This window comes from Eptatretus burgeri, chromosome 2 (genome assembly GCF_056783735.1).
Source record: "Eptatretus burgeri isolate ZD-2024b chromosome 2, Ebu_testis_v1, whole genome shotgun sequence".
In the NCBI taxonomy this organism is placed as follows: Eukaryota; Metazoa; Chordata; class Myxini; order Myxiniformes; family Myxinidae; genus Eptatretus; species Eptatretus burgeri.
This window is the reverse complement of record NC_140962.1, coordinates 35157211-35176635: the sequence shown is the minus strand read 5'-3', so window position 1 is coordinate 35176635 and position 19425 is coordinate 35157211. Positions and strand designations below refer to the sequence as shown.

Here is a 19425-nt window from a genome sequence, read left to right as displayed (position 1 = left end):
GAGACCACCACGTGCTCGCTTGCGAGAGTGAAGTCCCGGTCCGGAAACGCACGCGGTGGATTTGCCGATCCCGCGGACGGACAAAGTTTAGGCAGGATTTCGGATTTGGACCGGACGGGTTCTCCACGCGATCGTGTGTGTTAAGCTCCAACGGGCAAAGCACATGTGTTCGCGTGGGGAACCCCTCGAGACGTGGGGCTTGTGTTTTTTATGCGCACGGTGACGTCATGGCTGCACGTGGGGTTGGAATCCGGCAGGAGGGGTATCCCTGCCGGATGGTACCGTCCAAGGAGGGACGAGGAACACGTGCAGCTGCATGACGTCACGGGCAGGTGCAAAGTGCGCGAGTTGCCGCGCTGGTGCTGCGCATGAAAAAAAAAAAAAAAAACAGTAAGCCTCACTTTCGGGTGCACAGGATTCCTGGGCAAGGGGTGGAAGACCCCCTTGACTAGGGCACAGGATGGAAACTAGTTAGGGGGAAGGGTTAGCTTAGCGAGACCGACTTCATGGGGCAGGGGTAAGTCCTCATGGAGTCCGTGGAATGGATTAGTTAGAGGGATTGTAGCGAGATTTAGGTTGGGAAATAAAATGATTTATTTGGAGACAGTGACAGACAGTGAATGTGTAGAGGGGACGTAGTTTAGCTACGTAGTGTTAAAAGGAACGTGCTATAGTATAAGGGACGACGTGGGAGCACGAGTTAGTTAGGGGAGGTAGTTAGAAGGATGGCAGAGTTCAGCGGTATGTGTGTTGAAGAGTTGTTGGTGAGTGAATTGGAAGCATGTGCTTGGTGAGTGAGTGAGGCCAGCGGGTCTGTGTGTATGGAGCGAATGGGGAATGCATGGTGCGATGAGTGATTGGGGGGAGGAGTGACTCCCGCCCAAGGGACCCCGGGGTCAGTGTAGACTGAGTTAGCTGGGTTAGTCAAATTGAAAAATGGAGGTCGTTTTGTTGTTGGTGGGAGTGTAGGCTCGAAACCCGTTTGGAGGGGTGCAGGAGCCCTGTTGACGGGCTTGGGAGCGTGGCTGCGAAAGGTGAGTATCGCTGAGTGGGTACCCCGGGCACCAGGCTAGTCGGCCGTGGTAGGCCAAGGGCCCATGGGGGGCCGGGATAGAGTAGTGGGCACGGGTGCGCCTGATTGGTGCGGGGGCCCGGGGCGCCATTAGCCGCGTGGGCAGTGTTGTGGGCATGGGTGACCCTCGGAAAGGGGCCCGGGAAGCCAGCCTGCCACGTGTGCGTTTCAGGGGAGGTGCCATGGGGGGCACTCCCCGGTGTTAGGGAGCTGGTAGGCTCGGAGGCAGTGTAGTGCCCGGGGGTGCCATAGCGGGAGAATCGGCAGAGGGTCGTGCCTGCCAAAGGGAGCCACGTGTCCCAGCCATGAGACCGTGTGAGGGCACGGAGAGAAAATTGGGGGGCGAGGCCCGAAATTGTGAGGACACCAACACAGGCGACGGGAATCTGGGTTTATAGAACCAATAGTTTAAGCGAGAGGTGCTTGTTGAAAGCCCGGGGTAGTTTAACAGTTAAATGGTTAGGGTAGATTAGGAAGTGTACCCCTCCGCACCATCCATCCCCTCGCTCTCGTTGTGGGCCGCTGGACCCACTTTGGTTATAGATCGCTGAACTCTGGGGAGGCCATCCTGAGGCTTTAATTGGGCCTCGACACAGGAGGCTAGCTCTCCCTTATTCCCCTCCGGGAAGGGAACGTAGGGGTTGGGAGTAGGCTAGGTGACAGGATAGGTTAGCCGAACAAAGACGATAAAGGGGGTTAGGGGACGATTTATAGAGGGGAAGTAAACATAAAAATAAAAAAATAAGTTGGGGCTAAATTGGGGTTTGACAAATTAAGGGAGTGGGTATGTACAGTGACAGGCAAAGGCAATAGGTGGGAGGGAGACAGGTAGGTAGGGCCGAGCCGCCTTCCAAGTGGCCAGCACCACCGCACTCCCTCCACCAACCTCCACGGAACGGCAAAGGCTGGCCAACTTCATCTGCAGCTGCTGTGCTGCAAGGCCTGTGCCGGCCACTTCAGCCGGCTGGCTGTTTTTCTTCAAGGCCTGTCCCGGCCCACTTCATCGGCAGCTGTTGTGTTGCTGCAAGGCCTGTGCCGGCCAGTTCATCTGCTGGCTGTTTTTCTTCAAGGCCTGTGCCGGCCAGTTCATCTGCCGGCTGTGTTTGCCTGCAGCGGCCTTCTTCTGCGGGCTGTGTTTGCCTGCTGCCTTTGCCATGCCATGCCCACTGCCCACGTTCACCAGCCCCGTTCAATTTTGCTTTCCCCCCCCCCCTGTTCATTTCCATGTGCGCCAGGATCAAGGCAACAGTTTGCAAGCTGCAAGAACTGCCCTGTTGGCAGCTACAACACGGGCCTGCAGTGGCGGCCCGTGCACCGTGTTTGTGTTCATCCATCCATTCGTTGTGTTCATTGCGTGTGCCACTTGAGCTGGCACGGAGACTGCATTTGTGCAGCCCATGCACCGTTGTGGTTCACTGAGTTCAGTTCAAACCATTCATCCATCCATTCGTTGTGTTCATTGCATGTGCCACTTGAGCTGGCACGGAGACTGCATTTGTGCAGCCCATGCACCGTTGTGGTTCACTGCGTTCAGTTCAAAAGGGAAGGCCTTGGACTGCGTGTGAGCAGCCAGCCACGTTCCCTGTCACCTGCATTGTTTTGAGCCAGAGACTGCATGCGGGCAGCCTGGCTCCCTGCTAACTGCTTTTCTTTTGCAGAGTTCATTGATCCTGGGCCATGGTTTAGTGTAAAATTTGTAAGTTAAGGTAAGATGTACTGTAAATATGAGTGCGCCCCCGGCATGTTTGTCTTAGCGCCGGCAATTTTATTTAAGTCGTCCGTGTGAGTGAGTTTGTTTAGGTAGTTACGCAGCCCTCAGGTTATTTATTTTGGGGACACGAATACCATGAATGTCGCACTCAGGGATCCGTAGGTAAAATGTACTAGGGGAAAACTACACATGATGGCACACGAAAATTTGACGACTCAGGACGAGTCTGTAAAAAGGGGAGGGGGTAGTGTTGTGGTTGACGAAATTCGCAAACCACCATTCAGGTCCCTTAGGTGCGATATCTTGGTAAGTATATGTGTAGTTAGGCCCAAACCCGTTGTCTAGAGGGAATAAATGTCATTCATGCGTGCTGCGACTCTTCAGGATAGCCGTTTTTCTTTTACTATCTTTATTTTGGACCAGCCACCATCTCTACCACCACCAACCACGTCTCAACAGTCATCACAACATCAACCACCCACCACAACGCCGCTTCACCACAACAGCCACGACCTTTACCGTCACACCTCGCAACCGTCGCATCGCCACCGTTCTTGCGCCGCTTGTGGGTACCGGTACCGGACTCGTGCAGGGCGCGCACCGAACAGCGTGTACAAAACATCACGGACTTTCCGCAGAAAAACGGATCAAAAACGACTCACGCCCACTTTTGTTCCGTCCAATCGGTGAGCGAGGGGCGATTTGGCCCCGCCTCCAGGGCGTTGGAGGGCGGTCGCTATATGCAAATTCATGGATCAAAAAGCATTCACGCCCACTTTTTCTCGGGCCAATGGGGAGCGAGATGAAAGGTCGAAGGTAGGGGGTCAAAGGCGAAGCCACGGGGCGTATATAAGCGGCTGCGTTCGTCAGAAGAGTTAGTGGTGTGCGTTGGAAAGAGTGAGTTCGGAGTTCAAGAGAGTCGTCGGTGGAGCTGGAAGGAAGTTACGCGTTGGAACGAGCTGTGCGTTGGAACGAGTTGTCGGCGGAGCTGTGGAGAGGTGGCGGCGGCGAAGACGGACGAGGGGGTGCTCGCGTCGGTGTCGGGAGCTGAAGGCGGGAGGCCGACGGCGCGACCTGGTCGAGGAGGAGACGCTCGTCGCGGGACCCGAGACAGGGTAATATCCTCCTTCCCCCGAGCATCAGCAACCCCCTCCTGTTTCCCCCCGCGCTGAGATAGTGCGACAAAGGGGGCCCCCTTCCCACCCCCTACGAGACACTGTCCGCGAGGCCCGCGGAGTTGAGGCACCACCGCCACTTCGCGTCTCATCATCAGACGGGTAGGCCCGACCCGGTCTCGGCCCCAGGCCCGCCTCATCCTTGAGGGTGGTCCTTTTCTTTTGCTTTGGGTATATGTGTTGTCGGCGCCATCTGTGAAGTAAAATTGTATCAGTGTTGCCGTGTGCTCGGTAGTCGGATAGCTCTGCATTGTGTGTCTCTTTTATATTTGCTTTTTGTGTAATATTGTGTTTCTTCTCCTTTTACATGTGCTTTTGATGTAATTGTATATGTGTGCTTTCCGTTCATCGCGAATAAATGTGAATTATGTTGAACTGTTTTCCCGCTTCGCTTCGTCTTTTCTTTCATTGAATCTCCATCTTGCTTCACGTAAAGGGTTGGTCGTGGGCTGAAACGCCCGATAATTAATCGAACCGTCGAGGCCGACGAATAACACCGCTCGGTTATCCCGATAGTACGGAACGGTTCGCTTAAAGTGGCCCGTGTTCGAAGTCGACCTGCGGCGAGGTGCAATCGCCCGATCTACCCTCCGTGTGGGTACTTAGGCAGGTCGAATTTGGCGAGCAACCCTATCCCACGCGGGGGCCGATTGGCACGATCGCGGTGAGACCGAAAGGTCCACCCGTGACTAGTTCCCGGCGTTAGTCTGAGAGGGTCACGACTGGATTGTCCGTCCGGTGGGCGACGTGCCGCGATTCGAGTTACGTGGCCGTTCTCGTCGTCGGGAATATATATATATATATATATATATATATATATATATATATATATATATATATATATATATATATATATATATATACATATATATATATATATATATATATATTGTTGCGGATTCGCGCCCGCCGGCGTGCGATCGGCCGCTCGACTCGAATGGTGGCCGCCTCGCCCACCAGAACGGACAATTCTGTCGTGACCTTCTCGGAACAACGCCGGGAGCCAGTCACGGGTGGGGGTTTAACCCCACCACGACCATGCCAATTGCCCACCCACGCAGGATAGGGTTGCTCGCCAAATTCGATCTACCTAAGTACCTGCGAGGATGGTCGACCGGGCGATTGTACCTCGCCGCAGGCCGACTCCGGACACAAGCCGCTTCAGCGGTCCGTTCCGTGCTATCGGGATAACCGAGCGGTATTATCGTCGGCCTCGATGTTCCAATTAATTATCGGGCGTATTAAGCCCACTACGAACCCTTTACGTGAAGCAGGATGGAGAGTCAAACGAAGGATAGGACGCAGCGAAACGGGGAACAATTCAACATAATGCACATTTATTACCCAGCCCACGAAAAGCACACATATACAGTCAAACTGTCAGAATGCACATATATCAATTTAAAACAAAAACAACAATGCAGAGCTACTACCGAATACGCGTACACATGGCAACACTTATACAGTTCTACTTTACAGATGGCGCCAACACACATTTACTCAAAAGCAAAGGAAAGAAGACACCCTCATAGACAAGGGGGCAGACGCTGCCCGTGGGCCTTTATGGCATGGGACTTGGCAGACCGAACGAGTCCCACGAGACCGTTGCAGGTTACCTGCACCCTCGCGGTGCGATGGTGGGCGAGCTCTCTCCGGTGCTCCTTGTACGAACGCGCAGGTCCGCGCGACACAGCTGGCAGAGCGGCACCTCCAGTCTGCATCCCCTCCACGACGTCCGGACTCTCCACCGACTGCAAGCTCCAATGATCGGGTCGCTCTACGGACCGCATCTCCAAGACCCAGACGGGCAGAAGACCATGAACCACCGACTGACACTGACATTCTCACCGACCGCCCTGACCTGACCTCTTTTTAGCGGCGCCTCCGTGCGCCCTTTTATTTCCCGGGCACCCCGCCCCTCCCTTCGCGGCACGCGGGGGGGGGGGGAACATTCCACCAGAGAAATCGGGGCGGGAGTTGAGTTCCAACCATCATTCTTGTTTACCAGGGAAATCGGGGTGGGAGTTGTGTTCCAAACTTCATTCTTGTTTACCAGAGAAATCGGGGTGGGAGTTGTTGTTGTTCCCCTTTTGTGTTCGTGGAGATGTTGACAGTTGCTGGCGGAGTGGTGAGGATGGCATGGTTGTTGAGAGGCAGGTGTGGTTGTGGTTGTTGTGAAGCGGCGATATGGTTGGTGGTTGTTGTGTGATGGCGGTTGAGATGTGGTTGGTTCAAAATAAAGATAGAACAGAAAAACGTCGAACTCAAAGCGTCGCAGCCCGAATGAATCACATAAATTCCCTCGAGACAACGGATTTGGGGCGAACTACACATGTACTTGGAGATATCTCACCTGCGGGCCCTTCATGGTGGTTTGCGAATTTCCACAGCCGTAACAATATATATATATATATATATATATATATATATATATATATATATATATATATATATATATATATATATGTATATATATATATATATATATATATATATATATATATATATATATATATGTATATATATGTATATATGTATATATGTATATATATATATATATATATATATATATATATATATATATATATATATATATATATATATATATATATATATATATATATATATATATATATACACACATATATATACAGTATATATAATACAAAATATATATCAAAAAATGTGTCAACTTTTATTCTATTCATTATATTTTAATATTCTTCTGGTATAAATTAATATTACTACGGATGTTCAAACAATATTTTCTCGGATCATAAATAATAATATGGCACAAATATGGTACCGGTCCCTGGCACATTGGAAAAAAAAAACCTGCCTGTCTGCCACATCGGATAGTTTGAGAAGCACTGGAGTAGAGGGCACCCCGGGCACCGGACGAGTCGGCCAAACTAGGCCATGGGTCCAAGGGACTGGGATTGTTTAGTGGGCACGGGCGACCCTCGGAAAGGGACCCGGAGCACCAAAATGCCACGTGGGCATGGAAGGGGGGCAATGCCAGGAAGGGCACCCCCCTCCCCCACGTTCATAGGGAGCAGGTAGGCTCGGAGGCAGCCTCAGGGCCCGGGGGTGCCGTAGTTAGAGTTCGGCAGATGGAAGTCCCTGCCAGTTGAGCCACGCTGGCCAGCCATGAAATTGTGCAAGGGCACGAGAGAAAATTTGAGGGCCAGGCCCAAATTTATAGGGAACACCAACACAGACGACACGAATCATGGTTTCTAGAACCAATATAGTTTAAAGAGACAGGCGTGTTGAAAAGCCCCTGGGATAGATTAAAGTTCAATAAATGCTCTACTAGGATAGTGAGAAAAAAATGTACCCCTTCGCACCATCCATCCCTTCACTCTCCGCAGGCTGCTGGACTCACCTTGGGAAAGATTGCTGAACTCTGTGGAGGCTATTCTGAGGTTTTGTTGGGCCTCGAGGCAGGACACTGGTCTCTCCCTTAGTCCCCTCAAAGGATTTTGGGGATTGGGAGGAGATGGACAGGATAGGTTAGTTGGACAAAGATGGTAGGAGGGTCAGGGACACTTGGAGTTATAAAGAAAATCAATAAAAAAGTAAAGAGGGGTGTAAATTTTGTTTTCTTGCTGCAAACTAAGGGAGTGGGTATGGACAAAGACAGGCAAAGGCGATAGGTCAGGGGGAGATAGTAGGGTAGGTCTGAGCCCGTTTTCGGAGCGGCTGGCACCACCGTACTCCCTCCACAGAAACTTCACGGACCAGATCAGAGTGTGGCCAGCTTCATATGCCGGCATGTTGTGCTGCATCTCCTGGTCCGCGTTTGCTTTGCCTTGCCTCACTTGCCTGTCTTTGCCTTGACCCCATGCCTTCTTGCCCCTGTTTGCATTGTCCCCATGTCACCCACTCACCATGTGCGCTACGACCATCTTCAAGTGTGTTTGTAAAGACTGCCCTGCAAGCAGCCACTCCATGGACTGCGTTTGCGCAGCCCATGAATCCATTTTTTTGTGTTTTGCATTCATTCCTGCACCAATGACTTTTTTTTCCTTCTGCAGATAAAAGGTCCTGGGCCATGGTTCGTGTAAATAGTAGTTAAAAACGTAAATAAGTTTTGCAACCCACCTGTTTGTTTGTCTTAGCGCCGGCGATATATTTAAGTTGTCTGAGTGAGTCTGATAGTTAAGTTACGCAGCGCACTGGGTTATTTATTTTTTTTGGACATGTATACAAATGTCGCACTCAGGGAACCGAAGGTAAAATGTACGAGGGGAGAAAACCTACACCTGCATGCCACATGAAAATTTTACGACTTGGGACGAGTCTGCAAAAAGGGGAAGCGGTAGTGTTACGAATTTGGAAGCCTTGTGCACACAGACAGACAGCGGCCCCCAAGTTTAGTTATCTCGATAAGTATGTGTTCATAGTTAGGGTCCCCTACCTGTGTCTAACGAGAATTACATGTGTGCGCTGCGAAGTTTCTTTTACAACAAATCTCCTTCACTCCACTTCACACACCGATGCCATTGCCCACGTGCGTTTGACCATGTACGTGGGCGGAGATTTTCATCGCCTCAGCTCTGACTCCACCCCTTGTCCAATCACGCACAGAGAGCAGCTTTCCCACGACACCCCAGCCAATGAGGGTTGAGATGGCCACAGAGGGCGACTTTCCCACGACACCCCGGCCAAAGAGGGTTGAGATGGCCACAGTGGGGGACTTTCCCACGACACCCCATCCAATGAGGGTTGAGATGGCCACAGATGGCGACTTTCCCACGACACCCCGGCCAAAGAGGGTTGAGATGGCTACAGTGGGGGACTTTCCCACGACACCCCGGCCAATGAGGGTTGAGATGGCTACAGAGGGCGACTTTCCCACGACACCCCGGCCAATGAGGGTGGAGACCGCCTCAGATGGAGATTTTCTCACCCCAGACAAGAAAGTTATAAATTATAAAGGAAGGCCATGCTGGGGAGGTTGGTTGTCTTGGGGGTCGCGGGTTTGCTGGCTGGTTCATCTGGTCCTGGGTCATCATCGTCTCTGATCTTCTCCTTGGTCTTGGTTCATTGGTGTGTGGCCGGTTGGAGAGTGGGGTCCCTGGTGCTTGGCACAGCGTGAAAGCTGTGGGTTTGAGTCCCGCCACGCGACCAGATCGTCGTACACCACACGAGGAGGACAGGTGCAAGCGAAACCCTGGCCTTCTGCTCGCCTTTCCTTCCGATCTGGAGGCCTCAATAAAGGCCGGCCGGCCCAGTTATTGTGTGTGTGTGTGTGTGTGTGTGTGTGTGTGTGTGTGTGTGTGTGTGTGTGTGTGTGTGTGTGTGTGTGTGTGTGTGTGTGTGTGTGTGTGTGTGTGCGTGTGCGTGTGCGTGTGCGTGTGCGTGTGTGTGTGTGTGTGTGTGGGGGGGGGGGGGCCAGTCCGTGAATTAGAATTGTTTAGGTGCCTTGTACATACCTGCATTGCTTTTAGTCGGTTTATCTCTGCTCTCTGTGTCCCCCCTCCCTTATAAATAAACCCCTGTTAAATGTACCAGCTCGTTTTCTGTGCTTTCTTTCATTGGCCTAGCATGGAGCGTATTGAGAAGTAGGAAGGCCGTTTGGGCCGGTAATTGTTCATTTGGGTCCGACGGACTCTGGTAATTCCACTCGGTTATACTGGACCGAGGTCGCTCGAGCGACCCGGTTCGACAGAGCCCGTTGAGGGTGTGGTTTTCCCCGGCAGTTGGACGACATGGGTACTTAGGTACATTGAAATTTGGCAATTAACTTGACCCCACGCTGTCAAAATATTGGCGACCACGGTCCGCAAAGGGACCCGTGACCTTTCGGACTTATCCGAGTCACGACCGAAATTCCAGGTGTTCGGTGGAAACGACTCTACTGCTCCACCTAGTGGTCGTTTATCGCCACCGAACCCCGGCCCACAACAATACTGGGTGGTTTGCCATTGCCTTCTGAGCAGTCGTTTGGGCAGGAATTTTTAATTTGTTCAGGCTCGCCCACTCTCAGTGAAGAACACCTTGGGAATATTTAACTTCCATCAACTAATGTCTTAAGACAGGACGCCCTTCACATCCATCAGAGGAACGACTCACACATTGATGATTCACCCAGTCTGTTAAACACCAGGATGACATTTTAGAGGTGGACCGACATTCAAACCCATGTTCGACAGCTTCGATGCGAGTGTGGGTACCTCTCGGCCACCCTGTCAGCCCTGTTTGATGACTCATGTCAGGGGAAAAACATCTTTGCCAACAAAATCTCAGGACTGTAAAAAGTCCCCGTTATTCTAAAATAGACTTCTATAAGATTCATATGATGATACAAAATGGAAAATTGTCCAAGCTGGAATGATCCATGAACAAAATATTTAAAATGTTGATGAGGTCGAAAGGTAAATTTTACAAATGCCAGTTTTGTTCCTTCTTGTCATGTGAATGAAGTAACTGCATATCATGTGAAGAAATTTGCCATTCCCCTTCATGGGTTTTCTCTTTCTGCCTTTTTATATTTTCAAATTGTGTTTTTACCGTTGTTCCCCAAAAATGTTATTTCCACTGCTTCTCATAATTCCTGTGGGTGGGGGTCTTGGTTGGTGGTGGAAGGAACATTTTAGAAGGTAATAGTGGAATGGAGCATGAAGCTACGGCTTGTCGTAATAATTCCTCGTCATGTCACAAACAGGACGTGAAAAGTTGCAATTATAGGAATTGTAGTTCAGTGAACAATGAAACCTCAATAAAAATAATTTACATTTTATTTTCCAGCCATAATAAATCATCACAACAGCACACAAATCAGGTAAACACATATTAATCAGCTTGGCCGACATGGTGGATATTTATTTTCTTTCATCTCTCTGTGTGCAGTAAGCTTAAATTGATTGATTGTTTGCATGTGGAGCCACATATTGATTACGTGACCAGAGGATGGGTGGATGTCTGACCAATGCATACACAGTGCATCGTACGGATATAAAAGACGAAGTATGGTGTTGTGGCGGATGGATGTCACGTAGATATACAAATCATTTTAACTTTAAATCACCCGCACTTATAATGACGAAGTGTGCAGGTGAGAGTTGGAACTCTGAATGTTGGGACGATGACTGGCAAAGGGCGAGAGTTGGCTGATATGATGGAGAGAAGAAAGGTGGACATACTGTGTGTAAAAGAGACCAAGTGGATGGGGATTTAGGCTAGGAGCATTGGAGGTGGTTTCAAACTGTTCTACCATGGTGTGGATGGGAGGAGAAATGGTGTCGGGGTAATCCTGAAGGAAGATTATGTCAAGAGGGTATTGGAGGTCAGGAGAGTGTCTGACCGAGGGATGAGTGTGAAGTTGGAAATTGAAGGGGTGATGATGAATGTCATCAGTGCATTTGCCCCACATATGGGATGTGAGATGGAGTTTAAAGAAGATTTCTGGAGTGAGTTAGATGAAGTGGTAGAGAGTGTAACCAAGGATGAAATAGTGGTGATTGGAGCAGATTTCAATGGACATGTTGGGGAAGGGAATAAAGAGGATGAGGAGGTGATGGGGAGGTACGGTCTCAACAAGAGAAATGTGGAAGGGCAAATGGTGGTAGAGTTTGCAAAAGGAATGGAAATGGCAGTGGTATATACGTATTTCAAGAAGAAGGAGGAACACAGGGTGACGTACAAGAGTGGAGGAAAGTGCACACAGGTGGATTACATCTTAAGCAGGAGATGCAACCTGAAAGAGATTAGTGACTGTAAGGTGGTGGCAGGGGAGAGTGAAGCTCGACAGCATCGATTGGTGGTCTGTAGGATGACTTTAGAGATGAGGTTGAGGAAGAGAGTGAGGGCTGAACCAAGGACCAGATGGTGGAAGCTGAAGGAGGAAGACTGTTGCGTGAAATTTAGGGAGGAGGTGAGACAGGCGTTGGATGGTGGTAAAGATGGGTGGGATGATTGGGCAAAGACAGCAGAAGTTGTGAGGGAGATAGCGAGGAAGGTACTTGGTGTGACATCTGGACAGAGGAAGGAAGATAAGGAGACTTGGTGGTGGAATGAGGAAGTACAGGAAAGTATAAGGAAGAAGGGGTTGGCGAAAAAGAAGTGGGATAGTCAGAGAGATGAAGAAAGTAGGCAGGAGTACAAGGAATGGCGGCGAAAAGCAAAAAGAGAGGTGGCAAAGGCTAAGAAAAAGGCATATGACGAGCTGTATGAGAAGTTGGATACAAAAGAAGGGGAAAAGGATTTATACCGATTGGCAAGACAGAGGGACCGAGCTGGGAAGGATGTGCTGCAGGTTAGGGTGATAAAGGACGCAAATGGGAATGTGCTGACGAGCGAGGAGAGTGTGTTGATAAGGTGGATGGAGTACTTTGAGGAGCTGATGAATGAAGAAAATGAGAGAGAGAGAGAGAGAGAGAGAAGGTTGGAAGAGGTGGAGATAGTGAATCTGGAAGTGGGGTGGATCAGTAAGGATGAAGTGAGGACTGCGAGGAAGAAGATGAAAAGTGGAAAGGCGGTTGGCCCAGATGGTATACCAGTGGAGGCATGGAAGTGCTTAGGAGAGATGGCAGTGGGGTTGTTAACCAGATTGTTTAATAAAGTCTTGGAAAGTGAGAGGATGCCGGAGGAGTGGAGATTAAGTGTACTGGTTCCGATTTTCAAGAATAAGGGTGATGTGCAGAGCTGTGGAAATTACAGAGGGATAAAATTGTTAAGCCACACCATGAAGTTGTGGGAAAGAGTAGTGGAAGCTCGGTTGAGAGGAGAGGTGACGATCTGTGAGCTGCAATATGGGTTTATGCCAGGAAAGAGCACCACTGATGCAATGTTTGCTTTGAGAATGTTGATGGAGAAGTATAGGGAAGGCCAGAAGGAGTTACATTGTGTGTTTGTGGATTTAGAGAAAGCTTATGATAGGGTGCCAAGAGAGGAGTTGTGGTATTGTATGAGGAAGTCGGGAGTGGTGGAGAAGTATGTGAGGATCGTGCAGGAAATGTATGAGGACAGTGTGACAGCGGTGAGGTGTGCGGTAGGAATGACGGACCGGTTTAAGGTAAAAGTGGGATTGCACCAAGAATCGACTCTGAGCCCTTTCCTGTTTGCAATGGTGATGGACAGGTTGACGGACGAGATCAGACTGGAGTCTCCATGGACTATGATGTTCGTGGATGACATCATGATCTGTAGGGAGAGTAGGGAGCAGGCTGAAGCGAGCCTTGAGAGGTGGAGGTACGCACTGGAGAGAAGGGGAATGATAGTCAGTCGGAGTAAGATGGAGTACATGTGCGTAAATGAGAGGGAGGGTGGTGGTATGGTGCGGTTGCAAGGAGTTGAGGTGGGGAAGATGGATTGGTTTAAATACTTGGGATCAACTGTCCAAAGTAACGAAGAGTGTGGGAGAGAAGTGAAAAAGAGAGTGCAGGCAGGATGGAGTGGGTGGAGAAGAGTTGCAGGAGTGATTTGTGACAGAAGGGTCGCTGCAAGAGTGAAGGGGAAAGTATATAAGACGGTAGTGAGACCAGCTATGTTGTATGGTTTGGAAACGGTGGCACGAACAAAAAGACAGGAAGCGGAGCTGGAGGTGGCAGAGTTAAAGATGCTGCGATTCTCGTTGGGAGTGACGAGGATGGATAGGATAAGAAATGAGTATATTAGAGGGACAGCGCAGGTCGGACGGTTTGGAGACAAAGTGAGAGAGGCAAGATTGAGATGGTTTGGACGTGTGCACAGGAGGGAAACGAAGTATATCGGGAGAAGGATGCTGAAGATGGAGCCGCCAGGCAGGAGGAGAAGAGGAAGGCCAAAGAAGAGGTTCATGGATGCGGTGAGGGCGGACATGTGGGTGGTTGGAGTGTCAATGGAAGATGTGGAGGATAGAGCGAAATGGAGACGGTTGTTCCGCTGTGGCGACCCCTAACGGGAGCAAGCCGACAGAGGAAGAAGACTTATAATCTTTTTTGTCATTTATCCTCAATTTATTTTTCCTATTTTCAACTGTTTCTTGACAACAATTGTCAATTTTCGTTTTTCAGAGGGGCAGGACGTTAAAATGAGCTCCGTCCATCCGATGGACCGAACATCTATCCATGGACTTTTGAGTACGTGATATTTCTAAAAGTGTTGAACGTTTTGCTTTAATATTGCAGATATCTATTCATCATGACATTAACTCAACCTGATTAGATTTGCTGAATTATGTTGCCATGACAACCATCTCATTTACTTGGCTTGTGTACCCGATAGTTTGAAAACACGTTCAAGATTTAGCTTTCATATCACACAGATATATTCTTCATACCACCCAAAAGATGGAGGACCGAGAGACTGAGAGGGGGCTGAGATGTCCTTGTTGAACCTTAAATTTTGTAACCTCATGACATATCTGTAAATCCCACAGGTACAAGAAGACATAAAATTTGGAGAGTAAGGTAAACGAGGGAGTGGGGAATGCAAGTGTTTTGAGGGTGGACACGGTCGACTCATCAATTTGAATCGGGATGTTTTGGAGATCAAATTAATTTGAGAATTAATTATGAGTTGGCAAGAATTACAGGGTGTTCAAGATGAGATTTCGCCATTTCTAAGCATAAAATAATTTCATTGACAATAGCCATGAATCAGCACTTATTTATTTATATTATTTCACTTATTTACCTTCTCACATGTCATGTAAAGCCAGAAAGGGCCGTTTGTCACATTTCCTGAGAAATGAGCTGAACTTTTTCATGAACACAACCCCCAAGTTATTCAGTTGTGTGAGTATTGTAATCGGCTCTGTCTATCTGTCCATCATGCTCTGTCCTCCTCAAGGGTTGGGCAGAAATTCACCAAACTTGGAAGTTGGGATCATCATTTGGCAAGAAGAGCAGTGTCATTTTGGCCCCACTCCCGAGGGCGGTCAAAAGGTCAAATTCCAAAACATGCAATTTCGGGCACATTTTAACTTTGCTTTTGGTGGGAAGCATGGGGATTTGCGATGGCGCATCATCGATTTTGCTTGAGGTATTCATTCTAATTATTAAATTCTCAACACTCAGGATCATTGAGTTCTCATCATGATATTCTTGAACAAACGAGGGACAGATTGACAAACATGGGCACAAAAAGGATCCAAGTGATGAAATAAATTCCATCGAGTGTTTATCATACCTTAGTTCTGGAGACTGTTCACTTGAAAAAGCTGGAATCAGCCAACTGTAAGAGCCTGGTGTATATTTTTGCGTTTCTGGAACGCTTACGTGGTGGAGTGATGAGAGCGTTGCTGCCAAACGTGGCATCTTCCTCTCCAGCGGGTATCATTATGACTTCTTCCTCTGCACACACATCAATAAAAGGAAGTTAAATCCACTCAAGAGCATTGTCATCATTATCTCCATCATTATCCTGCCTTCCAACACAATCCTGGAATGAATATCTATCAGATATTCTCTCCATCAGATATCTCTCTCTATCGCTCTGTGCTTCTCCCTCTTCCTCATTTTCTACATTTCAGTTCATGTTTTATTTCACTTTTCCCTGCAATTTCACATCTTCATTTTCTTCGTCACCAACTCCCACTGTGTCACCTCACAAGGGAATTTAAGCAATTTGGTCTCTCATTCAAATGTTTCATACAGAGCCCACAAATCCCCACTAACTGTACAAATTAAAATAACAAAACCTCATCTGATGATGTCGAAGTGAACCATGATGGACTGCTTCATGGAGGGCAACTCGAGTCACCTGTCGCTGATTGAAAGTGGGATTGTAAAAATTTTATTTTTCAAACAATTAATTTTAATGAACATCCAGGTGTTTACAATGACGTCTTTATGGATACATTACCACTCGTACCAGACTTCCAGCAATTGTAAGATTTGTTTGGTGCTTGTTTGGCTTCGAGTGAAGCAAAATATTAGTTTGTTCTCAACACTTCAGAAGCACACACACAATGGGACACAATGGAGGTGAAGAACATGTAATTTAGACAATGTTTGGAATAATTTGTTACGTAAGGTAAGATTCTTGGTAACTTACGATCCAACCGGGAGGATGGTTTCCTGTACGAGGGTGGTGGAGGAGGGAACGAGTGTCTCTTCTGAGGAGTCTTTGGAAAAACAATAAAAATATGAAAGAATATTCACATTGATATGTTCATCATTTTGATAACTTGTTCAGGATATGGCACAGAAAGAAATGCACTGACAGAACAGGTAACCAATGGAAAGGTGAATTAGGTGATCTCATCCAATCAAGGGGAGTTAAAATTCTTGTGATTTAGCCTGTGTGGGGATGACCATGCCAATAAGTTACCTTTCCCACAAAAAATATAATAACAATTATCGCCAAAATTAAGTATATTCTTCTCCATCAATGTAAGTATTCACAGTGATGTCTATAAAATACGAAGTGCCAAAATGCATTTCAACTTCAGGTGTTCATCTTGGGGTTCGCTGTATTTGTACCCAGTATGTTCACCCCAACTTCTCCGAAGTACTGAAGAATGCTTACCTGTTGAAGGTGTTGAATATGGTTTGGGCTGTCACCACCATGCTGCTTCTGCTGCTGTTGCTGTGGCCTGTAATCGCGGCGAGGCTTTTGATCACCCTCGAACTCCTCTTCAACGCGACGTGTCTGTAACTGCTGTTCCTCACAGCGTGACTTCTGTTGATGATGTGTCAAGCCAACACCACTGGGTTTCCATTCAATTTGCACACCTTTCTTTGCTGCCTGCCTCTGCTTCTTCATTTCTTTTTTGAAGCAGACTTTTTCTTTTTTTTGAACAGCTCTTCATCTTGCTGCTTCAGCTGTTCCTTCTGTTTCCAACACTGAGACCACTCATCGCCATTCTCATTTTGTTGTTGCTGTCGACCTAATTTCCAATCACCAATCATTTGGACACTGTTTTCCTCGTGCACACCACCACTTGCTTCTGCCTCCTCATTGGCATCATCAAATTTCTCAATTACTCTCTGCTTTTCCTCTTCCAATCGTGTCTGGTTTTCCTCATCTATTCGTCTCTGCTTTTCCTCTTCCAATCGTGTCTGGTTTTCCTCATCTATTTGTCTCTGCTTTTCTTCATCTATTCGTCTCTGCTTTTCCTCATCTAATCGTGTCTGCTTTTCCTCATCTCTTTGTTTCTGCTTTTCCTCTTCAATTCGTCTCTGCTTTTCCTCATATAATCGTGTCTGGTTTTCCTCATCTATTCTTCTCTGCTTTTCCTCATCTTATCGTGTCTGGTTTTCCTCATCTATTCTTCTCTGCTTTTCCTCTTCTATTCGTCTGCTTTTTCTTTTCCATTCGCCTTTGTTCCTTTGCCTCACTTTTCGAAACCTCCTTTTCCCGAGTACACACATCGTTTCCCCTTTTCCAAAGCTCTTGCTCCAGTTGATGTGCTTCATTCTCTCTCCCTAAGAACTCCTTGTCTTTTTGTTTCTTTGTCTCTAAAAATTGCTCTTGCTGCTCACGCTCCAATTGTTCTCGTTGGTGCAGCACTCTCTCCATTTTCTCGACATACTTTTCTTGTTCTCTCATCACTTCCTCTTGTTGATGTGTTTAAAACTCTCTGCATTTTAACCCAAGTTTTTTCATCACCTTCCGTTTTTCGAAGCGTGCCCGCTGTTCCCGCACCATTCCCTCCCTTTTGGAAATCTCTTTCTCCATCTTATCGACCATGTGCTTATTCTTGAGAATCTCTTTCTCTTTTCTTTCGATCTCAAGCCAACGGCGTGTATGGTCCTGATATACTGATTCCCTCCAATGTACAAATTCCGCTCGTTCTCTCTGCTCTTCCTCTTGGATCTCCCTCCACTCATCCTCCATTCTTTTCTTTACCTCTTCATCATGATTTTTATTCCGGTCCTCCTCAACTGTTTTCCTCATTTCCTCTTCCTTGGTTTTCCTCTGCTGTTGTTCCTCTCTTTCCTTCTGCTTTTCTTTCTCTTTTACCCACACCTCTTCCTCATATCTCTGTTGCACATCTTTTTCCTGCACTGCTTGCTCTCTGAGCTGAACTGACCTCTCTCTTTCATTCAACTCTTCTTCTATTTGGTGCAATTTTTCACCCTTTTCCTGCAATTTCTCTTTCTCCTTCAGCCACAACTTTTCTTGTTGTTCCTTTTCCTTTTCCTTCTGCAACTGTTGTTGAGCTAACTCTGCTTCCAGTTTTTGAGCCTCCTCGAGTAACGGCTGCTCTTTCTTTCCCGTTTTGTTCAGAAAATGTTTCCGGCCACATTTAAAATTGCAAGAACCAACAACAAACCATATCAGCATTGTTAATAACAGTAGACTTTAACCGAAACTCTTTGAACAAAGGATGTCGTGTTAAACATTGAATTAGATAAGGAGAACAGGCTCTCAGGAGAGTGCGTACCTCCGCCGGGCTGAACAGTTTATGTTTTGTATCCCACTGATGGGCCGTATCTGGACTGGGATCTGAACCAACACCTAATTGGCTTGTTCTTGTTTTTTATCCCCCTCCACGTGGCGGAAGTGGGATATTGTTGTCACCCAGGGCGTCCGGCTGTCCGTCCGGTTGTCCGTCCGTCCGTCCGGTTGTCCGTCCGTCCGTCCGGGCGTCAACATTTATAGCTGTGAGTGCGATAACTCATAAACTGTTCGCCATATCAATTTGAAATTTGAGTCACACATGTACCACCTGAAAAGGAAGAACCCTATTGATTTTGGACGTGGCCGGATCCAAGATGGCCGACTGGGGCGGCCATCTTGAAAAACAATGTTTTTTTGTCATAAATGGAAAACCGCTTATCTGATTTCAATGATTTTTGTTTACTACGTTCCTCACCCCTGGGGAACTTTTTTGAGATGACCAAATGGTGTCTTGTTTCCAATTCACCTCCCTCATGATCTGGAATATGTATGACCTTTTTCATTCAATGGCGGGGGATTCCCCATCTCTGATGGTATATTTATGAGTTGTGTTTCATTCTTATTTTTTCTTTCTTTCTTTCTTTCCAGAGGAGGGTGCATGGGTTTGGGTAAAAATACACAACATCAACCACATAACACCCCTTGACAAGAAGCCCACCAACAGCACTCCGGACACAAGCACACAATCACCCATCCATGCTCAAGCGACCTAAAAGTCCTGCCAATATCCATCCACCCCTCTATCTCCATAACTTCCAAGTACCTATCTAATTCCAATTTAAACCTATCTACTGTTTCTGCTGCCACTTCCTTTCCAGGAAGACCATTCCACGCATTAACTACTCTCGAAGTAAAAGTCCCCTGCCTTGCTACCAACTTAACTCTCCTCTTCTTCACTCTCAGGAATGAACCCTGGTCCAATCACTGTCTCGTCTGCTCATCATTCTTCTGCACTTCTCATGTTTAAACCCTTCCTTATCTGAAACATCTATATTGTATCTCCTCAAAACCACCTCCTTTTTAGTGTAAAAGCCCTGTCTCCTTCAGCCGCTCCTCATCGCTGAGTCTAGGTAGGTCTGGAATCATCTCATAGCCCGGTGCTGAACCCTTTCTATGGCAGCAACGTCATT

At 47.7% G+C, this 19425-nt stretch overlaps 1 pseudogene; it reads right to left on the bottom strand.

The window, feature by feature from the left end:
- Positions 1-16650: 16650 nt before the first annotated feature.
- Positions 16651-18734, bottom strand: LOC147031790 (uncharacterized; annotated as a pseudogene).
- Positions 18735-19425: the final 691 nt, after the last annotated feature.